The 16,935-nt window shown below is 35.1% G+C and overlaps 1 pseudogene; it reads left to right on the forward strand.

Annotated features, from left to right (window-relative positions):
- Positions 1–3,921: 3,921 nt before the first annotated feature.
- Positions 3,922–16,092, forward strand: LOC139815451 (uncharacterized; annotated as a pseudogene).
- The last annotated feature ends 843 nt before the right edge of the window (positions 16,093–16,935 follow it).

Below are 16,935 nucleotides of genomic sequence, written 5' to 3' on the forward strand. Positions count from 1 at the left end.
TAAAGATATCTGGGAGAGAGAGAAAGATTTTAGCTCGAATCGAGATTCGCAGAATTATCTTCCCTCGTAAAATCCTGGATCCTGAGCCGTCAACCCTCCGAAACCTGCTCGTTTTTGCTGGACACTCGCAAACGGTGCGATCACACCCCTGTGCTCGTGGGCGCAGAAGTGCATTGTGCCATTGTAAATATAAACTGCGTCTATCGCGAGAGCCGTTTTCCCGGCTATTCGTCGCGTTTCTCGGCATATTGCACACCGTAACCATTTAACCGCACTCGCGCGCGCTTATTGTACACGGACAGCATATGGCACGGAAGGTAACGTCTCTATTATGCATCTCTTCCCCCTTTTTGCTGCTTGATAAATGGCCGCTCGTATTTAACGCGACTAATCGAGCTACATGCATCAATGAAAGAAAGTATCGCGCGAACGAAAATGGGACGGTGGAACGTCGGCGAAATGGTGTACATTCTTTTTTTTTTTTTTTTAAGCGCATCGTCCATTAACTTGTCACTTTTGCCGGAATTACATTTCAATTAGCGTAATATGGAGTGGATTGAATGATCAGAGAACGAGATCAAAATAATTTATACTCTTAAGCTATTAGCTGGCTTCATTGAGCTTCTACTAACGGATGCTATAAAATTGAAGATTCGATGATAGTGGATAGTTAAAAATGGAGACGAGTTGACGTTAATAGAACATTGTACATGTAGATAAGATATAGGACACTGCACTTATAAGTTGGCATTATTTGTTAGCGAAAGGCGTAAATAAAGAAATTAATTAATCTTTGAAAGAACTTTTTTTTGAACAAGTATTTTGAACAAGTACTTTTTTACATTAAGTTTATTTAATTAAGTTTTTGAAAGGCTCTTTAATTTTTTTTTGTTTTATAATCTGTAAATATTTACTATTTTATTAGATATAAAGACATAACTATAAATATCTTTTATTTGAAGTATTCTTGAAAGCATTAAAGATGGTTTTTCGATTCTTCGATAGTAACGCAGCGTGGTTCATGATCTCTGTTTTTTTTCCTATATGATTATAAAAAATGGCCATGTAGGAAGTACCGAGCAATTTAGTCGTAAATCAACGTTGGCTATCGGTGACAACGATTATTTATAGAATGGCAGAAACAAACGCATGTTGGAGAGTTATAGTATATAGGAAATACGCTATAAATACTTGTGCACTCGATCATAAAATAACCAGACGACGATCGGTTTTTTTTACGTATATAAATATAGTCGTTATTTATAATGTTTTTGCCGGTGTCAAAGTTGATAGTCTGATTTGTTTTATCAACGAACAGAATTATCACATATTCTAGTGATTTCTTGATATAACACAAAAAATTGATCGAAATTTGTCATAAAAGTTTTCTGGAGCTGGACTGACAATGAGTGAGGAGCATATTTTTTTCCAAATGCCGACGTTTATATCTTATACAGTTTAGAAATTGTATATAATATAACATCAGAACAATCATGTTTATGATCCTACATTTCTGAATACATTTCAAGTAATCGATAACTCACTTCGCCGAAGGCCGAACAACTCCGTTTGAACATGCGGATCGCTTCATTCACCAATCTCGTCGTGGTCGTGAAACATTTCTTCAGTCGTGCCACGGAAAATCCACCGCGCGGGCGTGATGAGCCTGTTCGCTTTGCGGGTAGCCGTATATACCGACTGCGTGGCACGCAATCACCAAGCAAGATTAACGCCGCGAGTACCTGGCGGCTAATTGAAAGAGAAACGCGCGGCGCAGGCAGGATGTGCCACATGCGGGATATACTGTCAGCGGAATCTAATAAGCGCCGGGACCGTAGTATACACGAGGCGCGGGGATTCTTCTTTCGTTTTGAGCGAAATCGAATTGCCGTCATCCCCAGTGTATACAATCGCGATGCACACGGAATCGGCGCGGCCGCACCATAACGGTCCCTCCGCCCGCTTTTCTCTCTTCCTTTCTCTCTCTCTCTCTCTCCCTCTTTCTCTGTTGCTCCTCCCCTTCTCTTTCTTTTTCTCTCCATCTCTCTCGCTCTCTTGTATTTACTCCCTGCTTCTACCGTTCGCTCTCACTCCCCGCAACGAGATTATGGTAATTGACTATCCGACTTGGAAACCCCCATCAGGCATATCAATTACGTACGTATGCATCCCAACCGGGAATTTGCCTTTGATCCGCTCAAACTCCGCGGTAACACAATTCACGCCTGCGTCTAATCTCAAATGGGATTGCCTGATGGCACAAGGGACCATCGAAATGGGCTTTTCCGACTTCGCGGGGCCGCGAAGTCCTTTCGGGACCGTGCGTCGCGCGTCGCGAAGAACTCCGATTCCCCCGTCGTGAACAAAACGTAATCCGGTCGTTCTCATTCCTTTGCGCAGACCGAAGAAACGAATCTGGGAATCTTGATAGTTGCAAATGCGTAACCGTATTGTACGACGTGATTCGATGTGATTTCGATAGTTTACGGCATTAAAATCTCACACAGATGTTCCTTTTCCATTAATTCAGAATTTTATATAATCCCATCGATAAAATAATTCACGGAATCTAATGCGTTAATTTTATTGTTAGTACAAATAATATAAAATGATATGATAGATATATAAGTTTATAAATTCCAAACACTTTTTCACATAAACGCAAATGGACATGTATTTATACACGTTTTACATAAAAATAAAAAAATTAATTGACTTTATACAGCTGTACCAATTAGGAATTTATTTCTTTTTGTAATCCGTGTAACTCCGAAGATATATATACGCGAATCCAATCGGCTCACAGAAATATAAAAATCGAGGTACTTTTACTCATATTTGTTATCGTTCATTTAATTCAGGGATTCAAGAATAGCGACTCTTCATCTCTTACCAAAATTTACTGGTACGCTTCTAGTTACGCCGCTATAAACTACCGTAATCCGTTGTAACCTAAGTGGATCATTTCTTTGATAAATCGTAGAAACGTTGAAATTTAAAGTAGCATTTATGCGAACAAGCGTCCTCTTCTTAAATTACTTCTTATATACCCTACATTAAACTTTACAAATGCATCTGACAATATATAAAATCAAAAGTAAAAGAGTATTATATGTCTCTTAAGACGTATATAAAATTCACAATAAAAGATTTTTCTATCTTAATATTAATTCATATTTAAAAGATACCTATATATTTTACTAGAAAGATAATAATTATTTTGACGTAATATAATTTGTTTTCAAATAACTTTTATACGATAATTTTCGTACAATTTAATATTATAAATTATTATTATTATTACTGTCGCAATCATAACAACGTTAACGATATGGAAGAGATAATTTACGAACAATATTTTTCGCAGAAAGTTAATAAAAATAATTCAAATCGAGATATTTCTTTCCGCAACTTTGAACAACATTAATACATCCTGAGATAACACTCGGCGCAATTTATTAGTATGGAAGATGGCAGATAATTTGGTTAATAGCTCGTATCAAAATGTTCGTCCCTTCGTTTCGCGATACGTAATAATAATTCGCGCATCACGGAACTCCCGATTAAGCTTGCATTTTATAACGTTTATTTGCTAAATAATGCCGCATTTTTGTAACAAAACGTAAACATGCGCGATAATTTCCGCTCTAGATAAAAATATACAACTCTGATAAACATTTGTACCATTTATTTTGCACAGCGAAAAATCTTATTGTTTCGGAAGTTGATAAAAAAATATGAAGTATGACGTAAACGAAAGTAATCTAGGTTTCTCGAAAGTTTAGAAAGAAAGCAGGTGACGCTGCGTGTCAGAGACGCGCGTGATGATACCGATTGCACTTAATCGTCAATAGATTATCGCCGTATAAAAGAAATCAGTCCGTCGATCGGTCGCCCCAAGTTATCGCTTATTTGGACAGCATGACGCGCTTCATCGTTTTCGTGCTCCTTCTTCTGATCGGGCGCCACGTCCGCGGCGTAACGGGTAAATCGTTAGATTTATGGTTCTTCCGCGGTTCCACCCTTTCCCTGTAGGGCCACGGCCACCCTCGACAACCCCGTCTCTCTTCTCTTTCACTCTCCCCCTTCTCACTAGCGCGGTCTTCCCATCCCTGCACACGGCAATCCTCCCCTGCCTGCATCCCACCTTTCGTTTGTTTCGGAATTTATCGAGCGTCGCGTTTTTCCTCGACGAGCAAAAAACGAGAGATCGGATCCGTTTCCGCCAAAACCGTTCCCGGTTTTCGACTGTGGTGATCGACGAGAGGAGTGCCTGAGTGAATCTCGTCGCGCATCGCTGCGAGCAACGTGCTAATCGAAATACATCGAAATGATATACTTGCAAAGAATAATGTGGGCTTCTCACGCTGGATTCCACGGTGACGCTGAAAGCGGAATCGGTCGGAAATGCATCAAGATGCATCCTCGAGACTAATCGAGACGAAAAGTTGGAGTACATGCCCAGATATCAAATTAGAGAGGACATAGAAAGCATCAATGACAAAACGTGCTCGATTCGCATTAACAAAGCTAATGACAGTCACGCGGGTGCGTGGAAGGTGACGGCGTATATCGTGAAAAAGAGTGAAAAGAATGAAGAGGACGTTGATTTACTCAATGATGATATTAGTCCGGAAGTATTCTTGTATAAACTATATAATCAGGTAAATCTTGCGCTGCGCCGTCCATCAGTTCAATCCAGTTCAATCTGATTTTGTTTTCGCCTGGATGTGACCAACGCGAGAAAGTTTCGTAGAATTGGTCGCCGCGAGCAACACTATACGATCAGTTTTATCGGTTCTACGTCTATAATCTATCTGTTATATTGAAAAAGAGAGAAAATTGAGTGTAACGATCGCTGATACAAGAAACTTTGTACACCGAGGATACATGATCTGTATATATTCCAGAACAGAGTACCTTTCAACATACATCTTGAACCTAATTTTTACATCGACGTGTACAATGGACACTACGTATATGCGAAACACCTCGCGAATTATGAGAATTTTATATGGCATGTTATCTAACAGGACCTAAGGTGTGTTAATAAAAACGTAAGATAGGAAGATGCGGCAAATTAATAATTAAGTTTGAAATAAACGTGTCATTTCTGTTTAATATTCTCATACGTAGTTAAAATTCCAAGATAAAATCTAAAGCTTAAAAATATTATTGTAAAAAAATTATAACAATTTTTTGAGACTGCAAAATATATCGTTAAAATAAGACAACTTAGCGCAAACCAGATATTTATACCTTCTATCAATTGATGTTATCGTTGCGTTTATTTTTTATAAAGTTTGATTGGTCAAGTGGTTGATTGCTGATTTTGAATATTAATATCTAAAATTAGAGAGAGAAAGAAATTTAATGTTTACAATTAAATTAAATTCTTTTTCCAATCATATCATCACAAAAAATTTCGATTTTAACCATGTTTAAATATTTGGAGCTTCGGTGGTTACAAGTTCATCGATATAAAAAATTTATTAACTTTTTTATTTAAACTTCTAAAGGACGAATTTTATATTTTATATTATATTAAGCGAGTCATAACAGTTTATGATAACAATCAAGTAAATAGGAGAAGTATGTATTATATTTTAAAACATTACATTTTATTTTTGCTGTTGCGTATTACACAAGATAATTTTTCAAATATACGCAAGGAATTGTATTGTACAACACATTTTTTGGATACTTTCAGTTTAAAATAATGTGTTATTATTCTCCGATGAATATTAATACATTTAATGTAATTGAATTTATTTTTATCGGTCGTATATGTATATATGTACCGAATTTAGATGAAGACGATAAATTTACTAACAGAAAAACGAGACGATTTTGAACTCTTCGGCCAATGTGGTGTTAGTATGAAAGTGAATACTACTTATCAGGGTTGGTGGAAACTTGATGCAGTTGTCAATAATAATTACGTGTCATATGACATGAAATTCTTTGTCATTGTGCGTCAATTAGCAAAAGAAGATCCCAATGAGGTGTTTTAAATTTTTACGCATGTTTCAATCGCATAATCCGAGTCTGATCCCAAAGATTTCTACGCACTTTTTAATGCGCAAGAAGTATTCCATAAAAAATATAAAATGTTTTATAGAATTAAAACCACGAAAAATGACAAAAATGTATCTACTAATAAAATAAATAATATTATATATATATATTTTATGGAATATTTTATAGAATTTGTTATATAATATGCAATACTATCTTTGAATGTTTGTATAGTCATCATGGATCTATTAATTATCATTCATTAATCAGGAATTGAAAAATATCTTTTATGCCCGTTTTCACCAACGTCGTTTAACTTGAACCTTAGTTCAATTTACTCTTTGTCTGTTTCTAAGGGAGACTGTTAGAAAGAGACAAAGTGTGAGTTGAACTAATGTATAAAGGTTCAAGATAAACGACATTGATGAAAAAGGGCATTAGAAAAACTAAACCGTTTAAACGAACAATTTTTTTATTTTATATAAACATATATATTACAGTATAATATGCAATATAATATATGCATTAGGATATATTTACTTTTTATTATTGATGACAATTGTTTCATTAATCAATATCTTCGTATTACATATCGAACATTAATTTGTCATGGTCATCATATTACATATTAAATAACGATACAATATTTAAATTAGGATTTGAAAATTGAGATAAATACAGCTTAGATTAAAACAACTTAAATTAACTAACGAAATTAAACTAATTAAATGAAATTAAACTAACTATAAACTAAACGTAAACTATTATATTACATATTAAATTATCATTACACTACTTAACTTGAAATTGAAAGGGGAAATTTTCTAACGCGCTTCACAACTTTCCGGTTTTCGTAATAAAATCGTTTTTCTGGGAACGATTGTCTAACTGCCATTGGTCTGCGACTCAGGTAGCGAACATTATACATAAGTATATCGGCTTATGTCTTATCGCTAAGTTAAGCTGCGTCCAGCTTGCGGTAAAACGGCAAGATCGAAATCTGGAGCGTACATTACGGTTAGCAGATTCGATCATCGCCCGCGATTACGGCGAGACTCTCCCTGTATGTCGATTCGCTTTTATCGCGAGACGGTTTGATAAAATCGGTCAATGCCGCCATAGTATTCACACATACAAACACACACGTACACGTACACACATAGATACCCACGCACATTCGAAAAACAAAGTAACGATCAAAATGCCACCGTCATGAGAGCGCTAATGGCGAACGTTTTCCGTCGAAATGGACGCGTTTCGAAATAGCACGTCGAAAATCGCTATCGAAGCTCGAACAATTGCCTTCCGCGATGTGACGAGTAATGGTTTAAATCTGCTAAAAGGATTGACACGAGTTTAGGGGAGAAACTAAAATTGCGTGCGCTGCAATAACAACTTATTTATATATATACATATATTGGGAATCAATGGTTTTAGGAAGCTATAAACAATGGAACGTAAAATGCTTGCAACGTGTAACTAAACAATAAATTGGGAAATTTAGTACGGCGAATATTATCAAATAATTTATTTGTTTATTGATTGTATTTTAGATCTGCAATCATGCAATTATTGATGTCCATATGTCGTTTCAAACAATTGTAAATCTTAAAAAAAAAAAACGGAAAAATAGATTTGTGGCGTTTAATAAAGTCATTATAATTAATAATTTAATAATTTATTATTTACAGTTTTTAATTGTTTTTTTTATCTTACGCACGTTCTGCTGAAAAGATTGCAAACCACAAAGAAAAATTGGAAACTGAGGCGCGATTATTTTCACGATCGTTCGCTTTTCTCTTTTTCCCGAAATTTGGTGCGCCGGCGATTGCGCGGACGGGCAAAGGTTCGTAGCAATAAACTGTCGCAAAATAGCGGCGTAAAAATAAAAGTAACGATCAGGCTCCGGGCTACGTTGCAATCGGCGTTTAGACGTTTCCCACAGAAATGCCGCTTCCTCTCAAAAAGAGCGCCAAGCTCCAGCTTTTAAACTGGAAAGCCGGATTCGCGTGGAACGTGCGGGCCCTGAATGCGTCGAATAATCTTCGACGTCGCTAACGAGAGTACACCCCTCGCCGGGGGTTTACAGGGTGTTCCGGTCCGAAGTTGTACCAACTCACGCCAACTTGCTATAATAGACGCCTAACGAGATAGTCGAAGCTGAATACGAGCTATCGCTGTTTCGAGAAACACGTAGCTATCGTTAAATACTATGTAACAAATGTTAGAAAAAAGAGAGAGAGAGAGGAAGGATACTTGTCACGTCAAGTCGCACGCTACTTCCTCGTTAATTCAAGAGAGAAACTTCGGAAAAGGAAGAATTAATCAAGAGAGGGAAGCAGTAAAAAGCGGATCATTCTATAATTGAAATACAAGACTAACAGATTTTGTATAATTATAATAACAATCTATAATACTGTGCGCCGGATGACGTGAAATCATTCAATCGCGATAAGTCTCAAGAAGGTTTACGTAGAAATTAATCTAGATTAAGAATTAATTTAATCTAAATTAAATACGAAGAGATTTTTCGATTTGCACTTTGCCTCTATATCTCTCTCTTTCTCTCTTTCCTATCGTAAATAAATACTTTTAGTATTATTCATATATATAACTTCATTTATGGCGAGCCGTGGAAACTCCAATAAAGCGCGTGATATGATTGCGATCGTGATAACTAAATTCCCACGGTGCAGGTATAATTAACATGCATTAGGAACTTGACCATTGTTATCGCTAAGCAGAATCTGATCAAATTATTGGAATGCGCAGTACAATAGATACGCTATTAGCACTGCTTCCTAATCACGCAAGATGCGTGATCAATAATATATTCTTTAACTTAGAAATATACTACATATTTATATAATTTAGATAATAATTACAATGACAAGATTGAATACTTTATTAAATATAAATTTAAACATTGACTATAGTTTAATATTGTCGATAATCGTTCACTAACCTCTTGTACTTAATTTGTACCGAACTGATTAATTCTGTTTCTTTCTCTCCGCTGTACTTGTGTATAAGATATTATTATATTATTATATTTAAAAGAACTGACAATTAGTAAAGATTAAATAAATTGAATTACTGTAAGTGTAAGTTGAATTTACTTGTGAGATCGTATTTATTGACACTTCTTTATACATCTTCTCTGTTCTTATTTTAAATCTTTGAAAAAAATATACAATCAAATATCTAAAAGTACATGCTTTAATTAATAAATATTTTATTGTGCATTTACGTTTACAGAATTGTAATTTAATTAAATTAAAAATTTCTATGTCTAATTATTGATGCTACGAATAAAATTGTCCGAAATGAACATCTAGCAAACTGTCGGTATATGCAAAAAGTATAACAAGATAATAACATATAGGTTTCAGATTATAACAATTTATTATATCTACGATTATAATAGGTAATCTACAAATTTACAAACCAATATATTCAGCAACTACATTTATCTCTAGCGATTATGTGTGGACATATATATCTTACGGACATAGTTTACATTGTTTGACCTTTCTTTTGTAACACACAACGACATTCGTTAATGATAACGGGATCTGTATTATTTGTACTAAAATAATGAGACGTGGTTTCACCGAGAGAGAAATACGCTCGTTAAACGCGAAACTACATATTAGATTGTAAAATCTAATGACCACATACTACTACTACATGATACAATTAGTATCTCACACAAATGCATTAATTAATCTCAGTACGAATTATAACCGATATATAATTATCGACAAATATGCCTTCAATAGTAATTAGCTTTTCGAAACTACCGCATCTATTTATTTCGATAAATATTGTATACCGGCTCATCGGGAACTATAATATTTAAAATTTATTGATTCTATTCAGATTCTAAAATCAAATAATGTATATGTATGTATATATATGTATATATATATATACATATATATATATATATATATATCATATATCATATATATCAGATATCATGTATCATATATCATATATATATATATATATATATATATATATATATATATATAAAAACTCGTATACCTACTGTGTGACTGTTAAGTGGAAATTTAGAAAATTGTTAATTTATTCAGATTTAAAAAACTAATTGCCATGACTTAACATAAAATTGCTTTATTGAGAAAGTTATTTAATAGCTAACACAATTAACAATAGTAAATTGTTTTTACTCACATCTTTTATATTACCAAAATCTTATCGTTTATATTCCACGAAATATATTTGTGGAATAAAACGCAAAAATGTATATAAATACGCTATTAAATAAATAATAGTTTTATAATAATAAATAAAATCACAAATTAGTGTTAGATGATGTCGATTAATATTCTTCGATATTTTAGTAAAATATTAATCGTTGCGCGAAACTTGTACAGGTACATAAGTATGGTTGACATGAGCGTTTTCGTGCCGACTATCAGATTTTGGAATGTTCAATAACAATCCGAAAGCTTGAAGACGTCGATTACGGCGCGTGGCGATGCGAGAAATCTCTCTCTTACCCCTATACGACGCTTGTTCGTACGGATCCGTGCTTCACGTTGACTATCCCGATTCTCGCGGAAATAGCAGCGCTAAAGGCGGAGCGGTTAAAACCAGAGCGGACGATGTGTATGTAAAGCGCGGCGACCCGTTTACGGTAAATTCACCTCAAATGTAGACATAAAACATAAACAAGACTTGTAATGCAAGCAGTACAGGAAATCCTTTTACCTCGCGCAACTAATCACATGCATCAGAGATTAAAAACAGAGGTTTTGCTTTATATAGGATTTTTTTATTAGCAGTTATCTCAATTTTTGCATTTATTTAAACTTTTAATGTAGCTTTGATAAATTAGATTATTTATTGCTACGTTATGAAAGTTCGATTTTAATGGTAATAGTTTTGTGCTCATAAAACTTGAGTATATAGACAATATACTCAAATAATTAACACGTTATTTCGCGTACTGCAATGTTACTTAACACTTAGGGAGGGGAAAAAGGGGGATTGGCTCCTTTGTAAGCACAATTTCGTTGCCGTAAATATAATTGTCCATTAGATAAAATGCGTCGCCGATTCCGTACTGAAGTATTGCTGGCTGCAAAGTCCGAACACGGAACTTCTTATTCCATCACACAAAACCCGCAAGCCGTATCGCCATTTGTTCTACATTACCACGGTAACGGACTCACACTCGGCGAGTGCGGTGCGAAAATTTCGGCAGCTGTAGATTCTGATAATGGACAATGGAACTGTTTAATGGGGGAGACTGACGCTGGCGAGATAACCGCGGCAGCATTGGTCACAGTAACAGGTTGGGAAACGTTCGTTATTCAATAGAATCTTTCAGCGATTTCAGCAGACATGCACTAACTCTATTCCTATATGCTATAGAAAGTATTCTAGACGAAGATATCTAAATACAAAGACAAATAAGCACTTTGCTTGATAAGATATCCAATACATACTTCGCTAGAAATGTGATGATATTAATATTGAATATTTTTTTGGCCAAGATATTTACGTTTTCCTCATTAAATCACTTTATAATAGTCTTTATGTATAATATGTACTAATAAGGATTGATGCAAATGATCGAGTTTATTATTTATTTACTACTTTATTTATTCTTTTATCTTTCGGCTACCTCTTCTCTAATTCAGTCTTCATAATTTATCGTTTTATTTATTCCTTTATCTTTTAACTATCTTAGATTCTCTAATTTAACTTCAAATTATAGATGTATTTTTTAAACTGTGTTCAACCTTTGGGTAACAAAATTACACAAGTATCAGTATTTTTTTTTTAAACACAGTCAAAATATTTGCAATACAAAATTATTTATATTCTCAGCGAATTAATTCCCTCGGGAGAAAAAAAGAAATGGAATTCTAGAATATATCGTCGACGTCGTTACCAGCAGTGAGCTTAATAGCGCTTTTTTCATGAGCCAACGTATAATCGCGAAACTAATTAACTAAGTAATCTCGAGATGAAGAGATAACTAAATTATTTGCTAGGATGGCCTGCAAACGCGCAACGCTTGACAGGCTCTAATGTAACGGTTACTTAAAAAGTGCTAATGTCTACTTATATATGTATATACATCTATATAGTTGATGCTGCGGGAACAATTAACAAAGTTGTGTTAATAATATATACATTTATGCCGCGCATTTTACAATCCTTGAACATCCTTTATGCATTATGAATCTCACCGCGATGTATATTTGGGCCTTTTATGCTTACAACCAAGTGAGACCTTACTGCTTTACGAAAATCCATTCAAAATTTATATATAATTATTTAGTTAAAGATTTAATTTTCTTATGACTCTAGTAGACGTCGTATACACTTTACTTATCAGACAAGTGCTTTGTCAGTGAAAATGATATCTTAAAAAAGAATAAATATTATTTTACGTTTCATTTTTATTCTCATACAAAAGAGAAATGTATAAACAAGATTTATTTTACGGAGATATAATATAGTAATATAATATAAATTTTATTTATATCTGAAATTACATAAAAGATAACATAAATTGCATATGATTTACCATTCAAAACCGTATTAGACGTATAGATGTCTGTCTTCTAGACTAGACTAGACGACAAGAGAAAAAACAAGTGAATGAAGGAAATACCTATTTATATATGAAATGATTTTCTCTTTATAAAAATATATAAAATTTATATATTTTAAATATTAAATTAGAAATATTTTTATATTTATTCCGATTTCTATGCGATAGCTCTTTGCAAACGAATAAAATGATTTCCGTTGGTCATATACAAAAATGATCAACGATCATATATAATAGAAATTGATAAAATAGCAACATTTCCTTTATCCGCTTTGCTCGTCCACTTTGTGCATCTGACTTACGAGAGCGAAATTACACGTCGACGACGCGTTATTAGACATTTCCTTCCAATGAGACCCGTGGTATAAACGGCTTTTCAGAAACCTACCTAGTGGCTGAGCAGACGGAAATAGCTGTCAGTCCTCGAAACGATCCAGTTCTGTCTTGCCACATCCTTCCGCGCATGCTGGACAGAACAGTTCATTACTGCCGGTGGATCCGACCCGACGGATATGGAATTCACAATGACATAAGCCATCGATATACGACCAGCAGCAGCTACTCCGAGTGCAGATTAGTCATCCTGGGTAAGTACCATGGGCACAGAGCTGTGTTACGTGCGTAGTAATGTAACAAAGTCACCCTAATTGCCATGCCATGTGTGTGTATGTACACCGCGTATGTTACCAAACGAACCGCGCGTAAATCACTATTACATTAATATTAATTAACGACGCGTCGCGATTGCAATTTCGCGAAATGCCCGTCATTTTCTACTTCAATAGTATTATATCTGCCTCGGTATTTTGATGAAATAACTTAGACAGTGCGGGATATAAATTATCGAGGACGCGACATATATCTCTCTCACTCTCTCATCGCTGAAGACGCTATCCTAGAACACTCGATAAATAATGATGTCTACCTATATATATTTCTCTCACTCTTTCTTCTTCCATTTCTTTTTCTATCTTTAGAATTTTGTAAAAACTGTTAAAATAACTAATATAAGATAAAATATATAAGAAGTCAGATCATTTAAAAGCCATTTAAAGATATTAAATAGATGTATCTAAATTAGGAATTATTTTAGGAATATAAATAAGAGATATATATATTTTTTACCTACAGATATATAATTGATATACTTAATTTATCTTTATCAATTTTTTTTAAAACTGCGTCTATTTTTCTTACATAAGAGAATATCTTAGAGAATATTCAGAACAAAACTACTTTGTTACATAGAACAATTTTATTAACAAAAACACATTATCTTAAGAAAAACGCAAAATACTTGTAGTATATATATATATATACCTCCAGTGATTTTACCGAAAATCACTATGTTGCTAGGTATATTAAATTCATCTGTGACAACTTTAGTATACTCATAGTGTTTACAAGTAAGTTAATTAATCTCACTTAGCATTGGATAACATCTAAATATACTTATTTAAATAATAGCTTGTTCTAAGTTATCCCGCGCATAAATATCTCAAAATATGCTTTAGCGGCAATAGAGATAGATTATTATTTCATCGGCATTAATTAACATCACGTCACGATTGCAATTCGCGCAATATACCTATCCCTCATTCAATTTCAATATTGTCGTGATTATTTCAATATTTCGACTGAATAACTCAGGACAAATCCGCTTTACTATGAACCTGTTACATTAATAATGATTAACGACGCGCCGCGATGCAGTCAATTACACGATATATGTGCGCGGTCTCCGTATTTCTATATCATTTTACGATCATTCCGATATTCTAATCGAGCAACCCGGTGTTCGCTATAATCCTGTTTCGAGGCACATCGCGCGTAACGTCGTGCGAAAGTTACGTCGAATATGTGTCGAATCCGCGAAGATGCAAAAGATTACTCGGATCGGTCGACGACTCGCAGTCGAAAAATTACAATCTATCAGCGGGCGGCGGAGATTCAGCGCGAAATAAACATTCGATGACGAGCGAAACTTCGCGACGGTGGAATAAAGAGCTGCAAAATTCCGCACTCGGAAAAGTTACCCGTCTTTATGTCGGAATATCAAGTATCCGATGTACTCGCCGCGCCGAACGAAATCGATTCCCAGAACGAAACATCCATAAAACACGAGAGAACGCGAGCTCCCTTCTTCGCCGTTCTCCTACGTTTTCTCTCTATCGCGGAGCCCCGTAGAGCTTGAGAGCTCGGCGAATTCTCGCGACAACCGATTCCCGCTTGTCCGATCTGTAGGTCTCGCAGGAGTTCCTTGCCTCTCGCGGACCACCACTCACTTTATATTCATTCCTAATAGACTATACCGTCCCAAAGAGGACTACACGGTAACTGGACGTGCGTAGCCGGGCTCGCGGGTGAGAACGGTTATGTAGAAGAAGCTTGGGACCAGCTTTGGGTGAATCATCTAATAGCGCAATTTCTATCGTAGGCCGTCTCATCATCGTGATCATCGGCATAACGCTGATAACTGTTGTCTTTGGTACATTCGGCTGTGCCTGGGGCCGATACACGCTTCGTCGACCATCGAAAAAAGTAATCCTGCCGGTAAAATCACTTAAATCTAGTAATAAGTTCAACATAATCGATACCAATATTGATAAGAAGGATAAAGAAGGAGAATTGATAAGTATTAGTTGTAACACTAAATCCGACCACGTAACATTGATTATCCAGTTTAGAATTTAGAGAAGAGAAATAATGTTTAATTTATAAAGGAAGGTAATTGGAGATATGATTAGATTAATGAATCGTCAATTAATTAATCTCTCTTTAAGATGTGTTGATTTAATAAAGTAAATATCTACATATCGCACTTGAAAAGAATATTGTCACAGCTCAAAAAATTTTGATTTTAAGTTAAGCATATAAAAAGTATGCCTAAAATGTTATCTACATGATATAACAGTATCACAAGTCTATATGCGAAATCCGCTGCATAGGGCAGAAGTGTCGTTATTCTTTTAAACTGACTATATTGCGGTTTCCTGAGTGAATAGTATCATAAGTGAATTGACAAATAAATTATAGCAGACCTCTTCAAGAAACAGTATAAGTTAACAGTATTATTATAACAGAATGTTGTAATTGTAATTGCATTAGTTATCTTAACAATTCAAAAAACATGAATTAAATTTGTTTTTTCTCTCTCCTGAAAATTGTAAATTTTTGAGTTGTGACAGTATTCTTTTCGGGGTACGATATATGAACCAGCTATTTGCATGTTTATTATATTGTGCAAAAATACTTTTTATATATTTTAGCTAGCTATAATTAATTCACTATTTAAACATTTTAGTTTGAAAAACAGAGCTTAGTTTATTTCAGGAAAAAATTTTCTATGGAAAAGGATAATGAAATAATGTGTTGTTTTAATAAATTTAATGATTTTAATTTAATTAAATATTAATCACTAATTATGCACATTCAAGGATAAAAAATGTCCTAAATTTCAGATCTAATTAAGAGTTTCTTACGTCTATATATGTATATCGCAATAATAAAATCGATAATCGGATGGCTATATTAAATTACATAATTGTATAAAAATAGTTCTTCAAAAGTTTTTTCACATATTAAACATTTATTTTTGCTGCCGAATTAGATTCAAAAGTTCTGATTTTGTTTTGAATCAGTCTGCGAAAACTTCGCGGAAGTTCACCGTGTAACTGTAAACTTATTTCTGGACTTTAATTTTCAAGATTGGTTTCGATAGAAGCCAATGTTGAACGGCTAAAATGGAACGGTTTGGCAAATGCGCGCTTTTAAGCTGGATTTCAGATGTCCGTCTCAGCGAATTGCTCGCGCAGCGCACTCTCGGGTGATTCGCGAGACAGGCTTTTGTGTCCATACACGCTGCTTTCCTGGAGTTATTAGTCGTGGGACGGATATCCCTCTTCGAGATTCATTGGTTTGCGACCGAAAGATTCGCCCGGTATCACCGAAGTTTCTCTCATCCGTCCTCGAACCCCGAAGCGCAACTCAAAAGAATCTCAATATTGATCCCGATTCCTCGCTTATATCTGACAGCCTCAACGAATCAAAGTCCGTCCTGTAATTGGAAACGGCAGCGACTCGTTCGACTGGAAGATTCACGACTGAATTGCCGTAGGAACACAATTTACGGTGGCGCGCGCGGATGGTGGAAAGAAAAGGGCGACTATCTTGCCGCCGCGCCGCGCCCGCGCCGGTGTAACTTTGATATTCCGTCCTTGAGCGAGGGAAGATATGCTAACGATCTGTAAAGATCACGGCGTCGAGGCTGAACAGAGATTCAGGCTTCGTCAGGGCTCGCCAGATAAATCGTGAACGAA

The sequence above is a fragment of the Temnothorax longispinosus genome, chromosome 6, assembly GCF_030848805.1.
Source record: "Temnothorax longispinosus isolate EJ_2023e chromosome 6, Tlon_JGU_v1, whole genome shotgun sequence".
In the NCBI taxonomy this organism is placed as follows: Eukaryota; Metazoa; Arthropoda; class Insecta; order Hymenoptera; family Formicidae; genus Temnothorax; species Temnothorax longispinosus.